The following is a 9,275-nucleotide window of genomic DNA, read 5'->3' as shown; positions in this document are numbered from 1 at the left end:
CAAGCTTTGAGACTCAATCCTGTGGCTGTTTCAGCCTCCTCCCCTCTTACTCCCTGGTGTAATAGTCACACTGCTCAGGTTAAATAGAAGCAAGTGTTTAAAAGCAGGTGTAACTTCAGTTCATTCAGTCAGAGAACTTCCAAATTCTACACAGGTCAACAACCACTTGTTAAAACAATAAATCAGCCTCTCCCACATCTCACTGTTAAACACAACATGTACAACATTTTACGAGGAGTTTGAAAAAGCATGAAAGAGTCCAGCAGCACATAAAACAGTGCAACAGGTTCAGCTTGGCACCAGCTTTACAAGTTTCCTTGCGTCCTCTGCAGCAGACAAGCACAACATTACTGTGTTTGTGTTGTAATTTGTTCCATTAAAATACATTTTATGCAAATACAACATCACACATTGCAGATTCTCACCATTAATGTGTTCTGCACTCAAAGTCAGTAAAGACTATGTGATGCAGAGGAGGCAGGGCACCAAGGCCGTGCATTGTATATCTATAGGGAAGTGGCGTTCATGCTCGAGTGGAAAGCCTGGATGACTTCAGTGTTTCCTCGCGTTTTCACTTTTCACAGTTCACACATGCCCCCGCGTGCACACAAACACACACAGTCTCACAGCCTCATTTAAATGAGGCACATTACTTCATCCCTTACATCAAGTAAGATGACTTCATTTATCTTTTTAGTTTACCTCTTTCAGCCCAAATTACCTGACTTCCTTTATGTTTCATGAAAATTATTTGTTTTAAATATGTAATTTCAAAAAAGGTTCTTAATGTGTAGAATTTGTTGCCACTGGAGGACTTTATTTTTTCCTTCACATACAAACATCCCACTCAGATATGCAGGGTTGCCAAATTACAAATCCTTTTTCAATTACAGGACATTCACGTTTTCAATATAAAAAACACCACTGCATGGTCTATTTTACCCAAAAGAAGACAATAACAGACTGCACATCTTTTGTTTCCCAAAAACCCTCTCTGTGCCACTATATCATAACACTGTCAAATTTGCCAAAGGTCCATCATTGGGCATTGAGGTCAGTGGTAAAAATTCTGGTTTTTCCACTCCAATTTGCACCAAATTAGCACACAAAAGCAGCTTGGTCCTGGAATTGCTCAGCAAGGACAAATGTGTCAAAGGTCAATCATTGGGGCAAAGGTTGTGCTGTTGACCATCTCCTCCCAAGTTCTTTTGCAGATTTCAACCCAACTTGGTATGTCAAAGATTTACAGCCCTTAAGTATTTTTGGCAATGGTCGAGGTTAAGGTATTTGGTTTTCAACCCAATTTGGATGAAATGTTACGTACATTTTGGTGGATTCCACAACTGTCCTGGCACAGTTAATCAGAGGTCAATGATTTGAATAACCAAAGGTCATTTATTGGGACCAAGATCATTGGGGCCAAATGTTAGATTCCCATAGTCCCTACTGCCTTCATGCCCATTGGTACTATCAGCTAGTTCAGTCAACAGGTCAAACAACAACTAAAAAGTTGCGGTCAACCGTCTATTTTATACATGACCACTTCTACAGTAACTGTACCATATGTTCACACATGTAACTGTGCAGACACTGACTGAATGTAACCATGTGTTTGCTTTCTTGGCAGTAACATACATCATCTATAAAGAATGTGGCTTAATTTTCTGTTGGCGATCAGGGTTTGCAAAGTAGTCCTTCAGGGGATTAAAGACAATAGTGCACACAGCTGAGGGAGAACAGGGTGCCGAGTTATTAACTTCCACCACAGATAAGTAGAGATCGTGATGCTGCTGCCAGCCGTGCTCAGAGGCATGTTACCAATACCCTGTATGCAAGATAAGAGAATTACAAGACAAAATCCACAGTGTGGCTCTGGTTGCTAACACATTCTGCAGTGTGTCCCATTACAGTACGATTTCCACAATGCACCATGACCAGATGTACAAGGAGACAAAAAGACACAAAAGGAAGTCTGAAGGAGAAGTGAAACCACAGGTATGACACAGAACCCCGCGTGGGTTCCAGACACCTCAATACAATCAATCTATTGGTTCACAGGGATGCATTTCTGCTGAGGATCTAACAGCATGTCTTCACATAGGCAAAGCCCTGCACTTAAACGTCATCAAGAGATGACATATCCCCCCCAGTCCCCACAAATCATGAATACAAAGTGTCGTGGGATCACCCAAGTACCCCCTTCTGCTAAATATGAATGAAACTGATAAGCTGGTTCTTGAGATATCATGCTGATAAGGGGTGAATATCTCATTGTGACCTTGAAATTGACCCCAAGGTTACTGTAATCAACTGGTGTCTGGGAATCACCCAAGTACCCACTTATGCTAAATATGAATGAAATTGGTCAAGTCGTTCTTGAGATATCGTGCTAACAAAAACGGACGGACATACATACTGATCGCTATATCACCCCGTATTTCATACCTGGGAAAGATAAAAATGATCAAATCATCTACTTTTCACTGGTATCAATAGTTAGCAATATTCCTTCAGACAGCATTGTACAAGTGATGTACTGACTATTAGGCCAAATAAATAACAGGAGAAATAAATAAATGTTGGTTTCTGGTTACCTGACTGACCCAATATTTGGGCGCTGACCCAAATGGTCAGTCAGAATGTGCATTTCTGCAAGCAAAACAATTGTGCATGAAAGCAATGATTCCATTGATTTCAGCGCATGGAAAGATGCCACCGGCCAGGGAATGTCTTTCCTCGCAATAATAGAAAAATAACTGCAAATTATTCCCAATAATACAATCATGTATATGAAGTAAGAATGGTGCATCCTTTCCCAGGGTTATGTTCTCCACTTAGATTGCAATAGCCAATCACAGATTAGCCTTTCTGTCCATTATTTCCTGTATTTTGGCATGCTTGGCGCCAGAAAGTTATGTTGGATCCAAAAGGATCCAAAAAGGCTAGGACCAAAAGTTATATTGGATCGGTTCCCACTGACCAACAGCTAGCCAATTACAGCGCGGCATACGAAGGTCAGAAACTAGCTGACAGACGCTGGTTGAAAAATGGCAACAAACATGTCAACAACAGCAGAAAATCGTCTGCCAGTGAGGTTTGCTGAGTTCACAGGAGGAGGAACTGGTGGAAATATTGAACTCCAAGGATGCCAAAAACACTAAGAAGGTAGACAAGCATGCTACTGACGTTTTTAGGAGCATTCATCGCATCAGAATCAATCATATGCTGTTCACAACAAAATAAATTGATCTAATTTACTTGACTCTTTGTTGTTTGCTTAATTTGGGAGGGGGGTGGAGAACATAACAATTGATGGATGGCAAGATGTCCAACATAGAGAAATATTGGATGAAGAAAAGTTATATTGGACGAGGCGTAGCCTACAACCCCTGGCAAAAATTATGGCATCACCGGCCTCAGAGGATGTTCATTCAGTTGTTTAATTTTGTAGAAAAAAAGCAGATCACAGACATGACACAAAACTAAAGTCATTTCAAATGGCAACTTTCTGGCTTTAAGAAACACTATAAGAAATCAAGAAAAAAGACTGTGGCAGTCAGTAACGGTTACTTTTTTAGACCAAGCAGAGGAAAAAAATATGGAATCACTCAATTCTGAGGAAAAAATTATGGAATCACCCTGTAAATTTTCATCCCCCAAATTAACACCTGCATCAAATCAGATCTGCTCATTGACATTGACCCTATGCCATGACATTGACCCTATGTGTCTTTTTGCAAGGAATGTTTCTGCAGTTTTTGCTCTATGGCAAGATGCATTATCATCTTGAAAAATGATTTCATCATCCCCAAACATCCTTTCAATTGTCCAAAATATCAACATAAACTTGTGCATTTATTGATGATGTAATGACAGCCATCTCCCCAGTGCCTTTACCTGACATGCAACCCCATATCATCAATGACTGTGGAAATTTACATGTTCTCTTCAGGCAGTCATCTTTATAAATCTCATTGGAAAGGCACCAAACAAAAGTTCCAGCATCATCACCTTGCCCAATGCAGATTCGAGATTCATCACTGAATATGACTTTCATCTAGTCATCCACAGTCCACAATTGCTTTTCCTTAGCCCATTGTAACCTTGTTTTTTCTGTTTAGGTGTTAATGATGCCTTTCGTTTAGCTTTTCTGTATGTAAATCCCATTTCCTTTAGGCGGTTTCTTACAGTTCGGTCACAGACGTGACTCCAGTTTCCTCCCATTCGTTCCTCATTTGTTTTGTTGTACATTTTTCGATTTTTGAGACATATTACTTTAAGTTTTCTGTCTTGACGCTTTGATGTCTTCCTTGGTCTACCAGTATGTTTGCCTTTAACAACCTTCCCATGTTGTTTGTATTTGGTCCAGAGTTTAGTGTTTCTTAAAGCCAGAAAGTTACCATTTGAAATGACTTTAGTTTTGTGTCATGTCTGTGATCTGATTTTTTTCTACAAAATTAAACAACTGAATGAACATCCTCCGAGGCCGGTGATGCCATAATTTTTGCCAGGGGTTGTATAACTTTGTCGTACAGGTGAAAAAAAAAAAAAGAGGTGTGGATACAATACAAGAGATTTCTTTAATGCCTGTGACGACTGCCCTGCTCACTCTCATTCACTCCTTTCTCCAGCAATTTTTCAAAAGAGCACTTTTAGCAAACAAAGCAATCATTAAATATGAGCAGAACAGTGAGGCGTGACTGATGACAATATGTTTAATACAATTATGGTTGTAAAAAAGTGAAGTCATCCTTTAAAACTGTTCAGTCCGAGTATATGCACTGCACTTGAGCAGACAAGCTGCATTTTATGGCTGCAATGATCCAACTGTTCTTAGATATTGTTACATTAATCACGCTGCTGTGACATCCAGAAGCAATGGAGCGATGGTCTGAAATCTCTGAATTAAATGTAGTCTGTCCCCTAAAATTAAAAGCTATGAAATTATTTTTGACTTATTTTTGGACACTTGCACATTTTGCTTTTGTATCCTTCATTACCAGTGTTCTCCAACCTACACATCACATTGCTGCTTAAATGACCCAGTTTGCCCACAGGGATCAATAAACTTATTTCACCGTGGAATTTCTCATGTCACAAGTAGCGCCTTTGCGCTGTCAAATGTCTGGAAGCGCCCCAGCAGACATTATTACAACACACTCGTGGGGTGCCCAAATGCATCCCTTCGACTCCCATAATATACATGAAGCTCTGCATTGTTTGACCTCTGCACCTGCCTGCAGGCGGTGAGGATGCCTGCCTGATTTGCTGAGGTGGGGTGGGTCAGCAAAGATTTACCACAAGCAAACAAAGAAATAAATCGAATAGGTGATGGTGGCGATGGCGGCAATAAGGAGAAAAAGAAAATTCTGAATAATAAAGGATGGAGCATGTGACACCATGTAAACAGATTAAAATCCAGATATTACAATCTAGTCCTTCTACACACATGCATATAAACGTGCTGTCCCTTTTGAGTCTGGGTCTTGTCTCCTCATATCACAGGCATCCTCTAGGCCTGATGTCCAATTAGATCATACAATGCATCTGAAAGCAAGCTGCTACTGAGGAGCTGGAACTAGCTGGCAGAACTGCAAAGACCTCTTTCCCCACAGCGGGAAACTTTTTTTTTTTTTTTTTTAAGGTGTAAACAAAAACACATTTGATTGGTTCTGACAGTTGCAAGCATGCATGAGGAAAATGAAGCCATTTTCTTTTTCATTATGACTATTGTTTCAAATCAGACTTCAAATCAAGAATTCCAAACTGAAAAAAGGGTTTGTATAATTTACATAATTGCAACCATTTGGAGTGCATAAATTTACACACGCCTTAGCTCAAAACTTTCATATTTTATTTTTCCCAACTTCACAGGTTGCTAAAAAAGTCATATGTTCAGTGCAACATCAGCCATTCCCAAAAGCAGAACACCGCAGGTCACTCTGACACCTTTAGTCACAACTTTGATTGATACATGAGGCTGAGTTGAAGTATTTCCACATGTATTATGTTCACCTACGACAGAAAATAAACACGTAATCTAAACCTCATTGCTTTTTTTTGGGGGGGGGGGGGGGTTGCATCAGATTCAATTTTTTAAATAAGCATTAATATTTTTATGCATTTACATTACTTTTAATGACCTCTCAAAGTCCACCTGCAGTACCTCCATGGCCCATCATGGGGCCATAGCCCACACTTTGAGAATCACTGGTCTACTTTAGCTTGAGTTTCTACTCAAAATCACAAAACATGGTTTTATTTTAACTTTTAATTGCAATATCAGAGTTTCAGACAGTCAAAGGTATTTTTAATATAATTTGATGATACAGCTCATACTACAATACGGCTGAAATGAGACGTACTAACATTGCGACAGAATGTCACCCACAACATTTTGGCCATGTGACACGTTTCTTTGTGCATGATCCAGCGTGCGTGGCCTCAGTTCGGAGGACCCCAGTTGCCAAGGGTACAGCCACGTTTCATCTGAAAACAGCAGATACAGTAGATGAACACCTTTCAGGATGTGGAGATGGACCAGCTGTGTGCCTGGGTGGCTGCCATGCAGAACACAAGGTGATTCCACAGTGTGGTGATGCACAGCACCAATGCATGTTCCTAGATCTGATTAACTTCATTAATTATAGAAAGCTCCTAAAGCATACTTGCGTATGTATATAACTGAGTCTTAAAGTCATGTTTAATTCTCCATGTGGCCTTTGCTGTGACAGCGTTGAACACACTTGCTCAAGGTGTACAAAAACGAACACTACTACCTGCCCCTCTTCACAGAACTTTCTATACAAGCAGGATGCCTGAGGGCAGAACTACAGAGGCAGGATGTAAACCTGAGTGTCTGCAGTGAGCGCTGAGGGCTTTACTCCAGCCAACCTTTCACTACATTCAAACCCTTTCCTTGTAAAAACAACGGTGACATGACCTGTTTCAAGAACAAGTCTACAATCAAGTGTTTTGGGTTTTTTTAGACAGAGATTTATTAATCACAAAGAGTATATTTAATTGTTTATTAGAAACTGTTCCCGTGTCTGGTTTTGTTGTACAGTGTCCTGTAGCGCCACCCAGAGCGCAGACCCTCAAAGAGGTTATGACCAGGGTGTGATGAGTCGGCACGCCACACTGCAGGTGTATAAGTCCTGGGCAACTCAACACCAGTGATCATCTAAGCAGACCTGATTTTCTGTTGCAGACTGTTCCTGTCCTGTTTGGTTGCTGATCCAAACTAGACTATGACGGACGTGCATAGAACAGACTGGATTGTTGCTGTGTACAAGTGGACCAGCGGGTCCTGTGGTAGATTGAACTTCCTGAGCTGCCTTGGGAAGAACATCCTCAGCTGGGCCTTCTTGAGTGTTTATGTGTTCAGATCTTGGGGGTTGATAGATCCCAGAAACCTGAATGTTTCCACCATGGATGCAGTATTATTAAGGATGTGATGGGAGAGCAACGGTGGGAGGCTCTGCCTAAGGTCCAAAGTCATTTCCACAGTCTTGAGCATTTTCAGCTCCAGGTTGTTCTGACCACACCAGAGGACCAACTGTACCACTTCCTGTCTGCAAGCACACTCGTCCTCATCTCAGCCAAAGCTGATGATTCTAGTGTCATCTGCAAACTTCAGGAGTTTAACAGAAGGGTTACTCGATGTGCAGTCATTGGTATAAAGGGAGGAGTGCGGACAGCACACACCCCTGGGGTGTGCTGGCACTGGTTGTCTCGGTTCTGGATGTGAATTTTCCTAGCCACACTGTATGCCTGTTGCCCATCAGGACGTTAGTGATCCACTGACAGATGGAGGCTATCAACTGAGCTGGGTCTGTTTGGAATGGAGGACGATGGTGTTGAATGCAGAGCTAAAGTTCACAAACAAGATCCTAGCGTATGTCCCTGCAGAGTCAAGGTGTTCCAGGATGTGACCCAACCCTATACTGACCACATCCTTGAGTGACCTGTTTGCCACAAAGGCAAACTGCAAAGAACTGCATGATGACCTTCAGGTGGTTCAACACCAGTTTCAAAAATTTGTTCAATGTTAAAGATAGGGATTTTTCCAAGATTTTTCTGGGCTTTGAGCTATGACCTTGAAAACTGAATCAGTTCTTGCCTATCAGGATATGAATCTTCAGTAAAAATGTCATAATATATGAAAAATTGTGGGCTCCAGGCTGTTCACAAACAAACAAACAGGTGTGAAAACATAAACTAAGTTGGCAGTTGTTATGACCCAGCCAGCTTTACGAAACCCAGAGAAAAATCATTAAGTGCAATTATCTGGTCACCAGGAAGTGTGTCCATTCGCCTTGGGTGGTCTGCTAAAAAGCAGACATCCTGCTGATACACTCCCAGACAATTTGTATTTAGAATGCGCAACGCATGTTCACTTCCTCATCTATTGTCCGACTGCTTCATGCATATTACATGTGCCAGCATCAGCCCTCTGCTGCAAGGAGACTCATCTTCCACCAGCAACAGAAGGACCATCTAGGACTGTCCAGACTGCAACAACCCTATACACTAAATCAAACAAACACAACGCAAAGCCCTACACTGTGCCAGTCTCAGAGCAACGACCCATTTTATTGATTCAAAAGTGGGCCTGTGGGGAGGAAAACAATATCTCAATTTGCAAGCGCCAGGTTTCACGGAAGCCTGCCTCTGAGTACAGGAATATCTGAGAAATAAACAGGAAAAACATCAATGATGTACAAAGCAAATTTGCTTGCTTTGTTTATTTGTGAGACAGCCTTTGAATCTGAATCAGAGCTTGATGTGACATTGATCTGACAATGTGGTACAAACAAATTAAAGATAAAAGCAGCACAGTGTGCACGCATAGCTGGAGAAACAGACTCAAATGTGTAGCGTATCCAGAAAGTATTTACAGCACTTCACTTTTTCCACATTTTGTTATGTTATAGCCTTATTCTCAAATGGGAGAAATTAATTTTTTTTACTTCAAAATTCTACACACAATACCCCATAATGACAATGTGAAAAAAGTATTTTTTCTCATTTTTGCTAATATATTCAAAATTTAAAAAAAAACTAAGAAATCACATACATTAGTATTCACAGTCTTTGCCATGAAGCTCAAAATTGAGCTTGGGTGCATCCTGTTTCCACTTATCCTTGAGATGGTTCTAAAGCTTGATTGGAGTCCACCTGGGGTAAATTCAGTTGACTGGACATGATTTGAAAAGTCACACACCTGTCTACATATACAGTCCCACAGTTAACAGTGCATGTCAGAGCACAAG

Source organism: Thalassophryne amazonica, chromosome 22 (genome assembly GCF_902500255.1).
Source record: "Thalassophryne amazonica chromosome 22, fThaAma1.1, whole genome shotgun sequence".
NCBI classification, from domain to species: domain Eukaryota; kingdom Metazoa; phylum Chordata; class Actinopteri; order Batrachoidiformes; family Batrachoididae; genus Thalassophryne; species Thalassophryne amazonica.
This window is presented reverse-complemented; position numbering follows the sequence as displayed.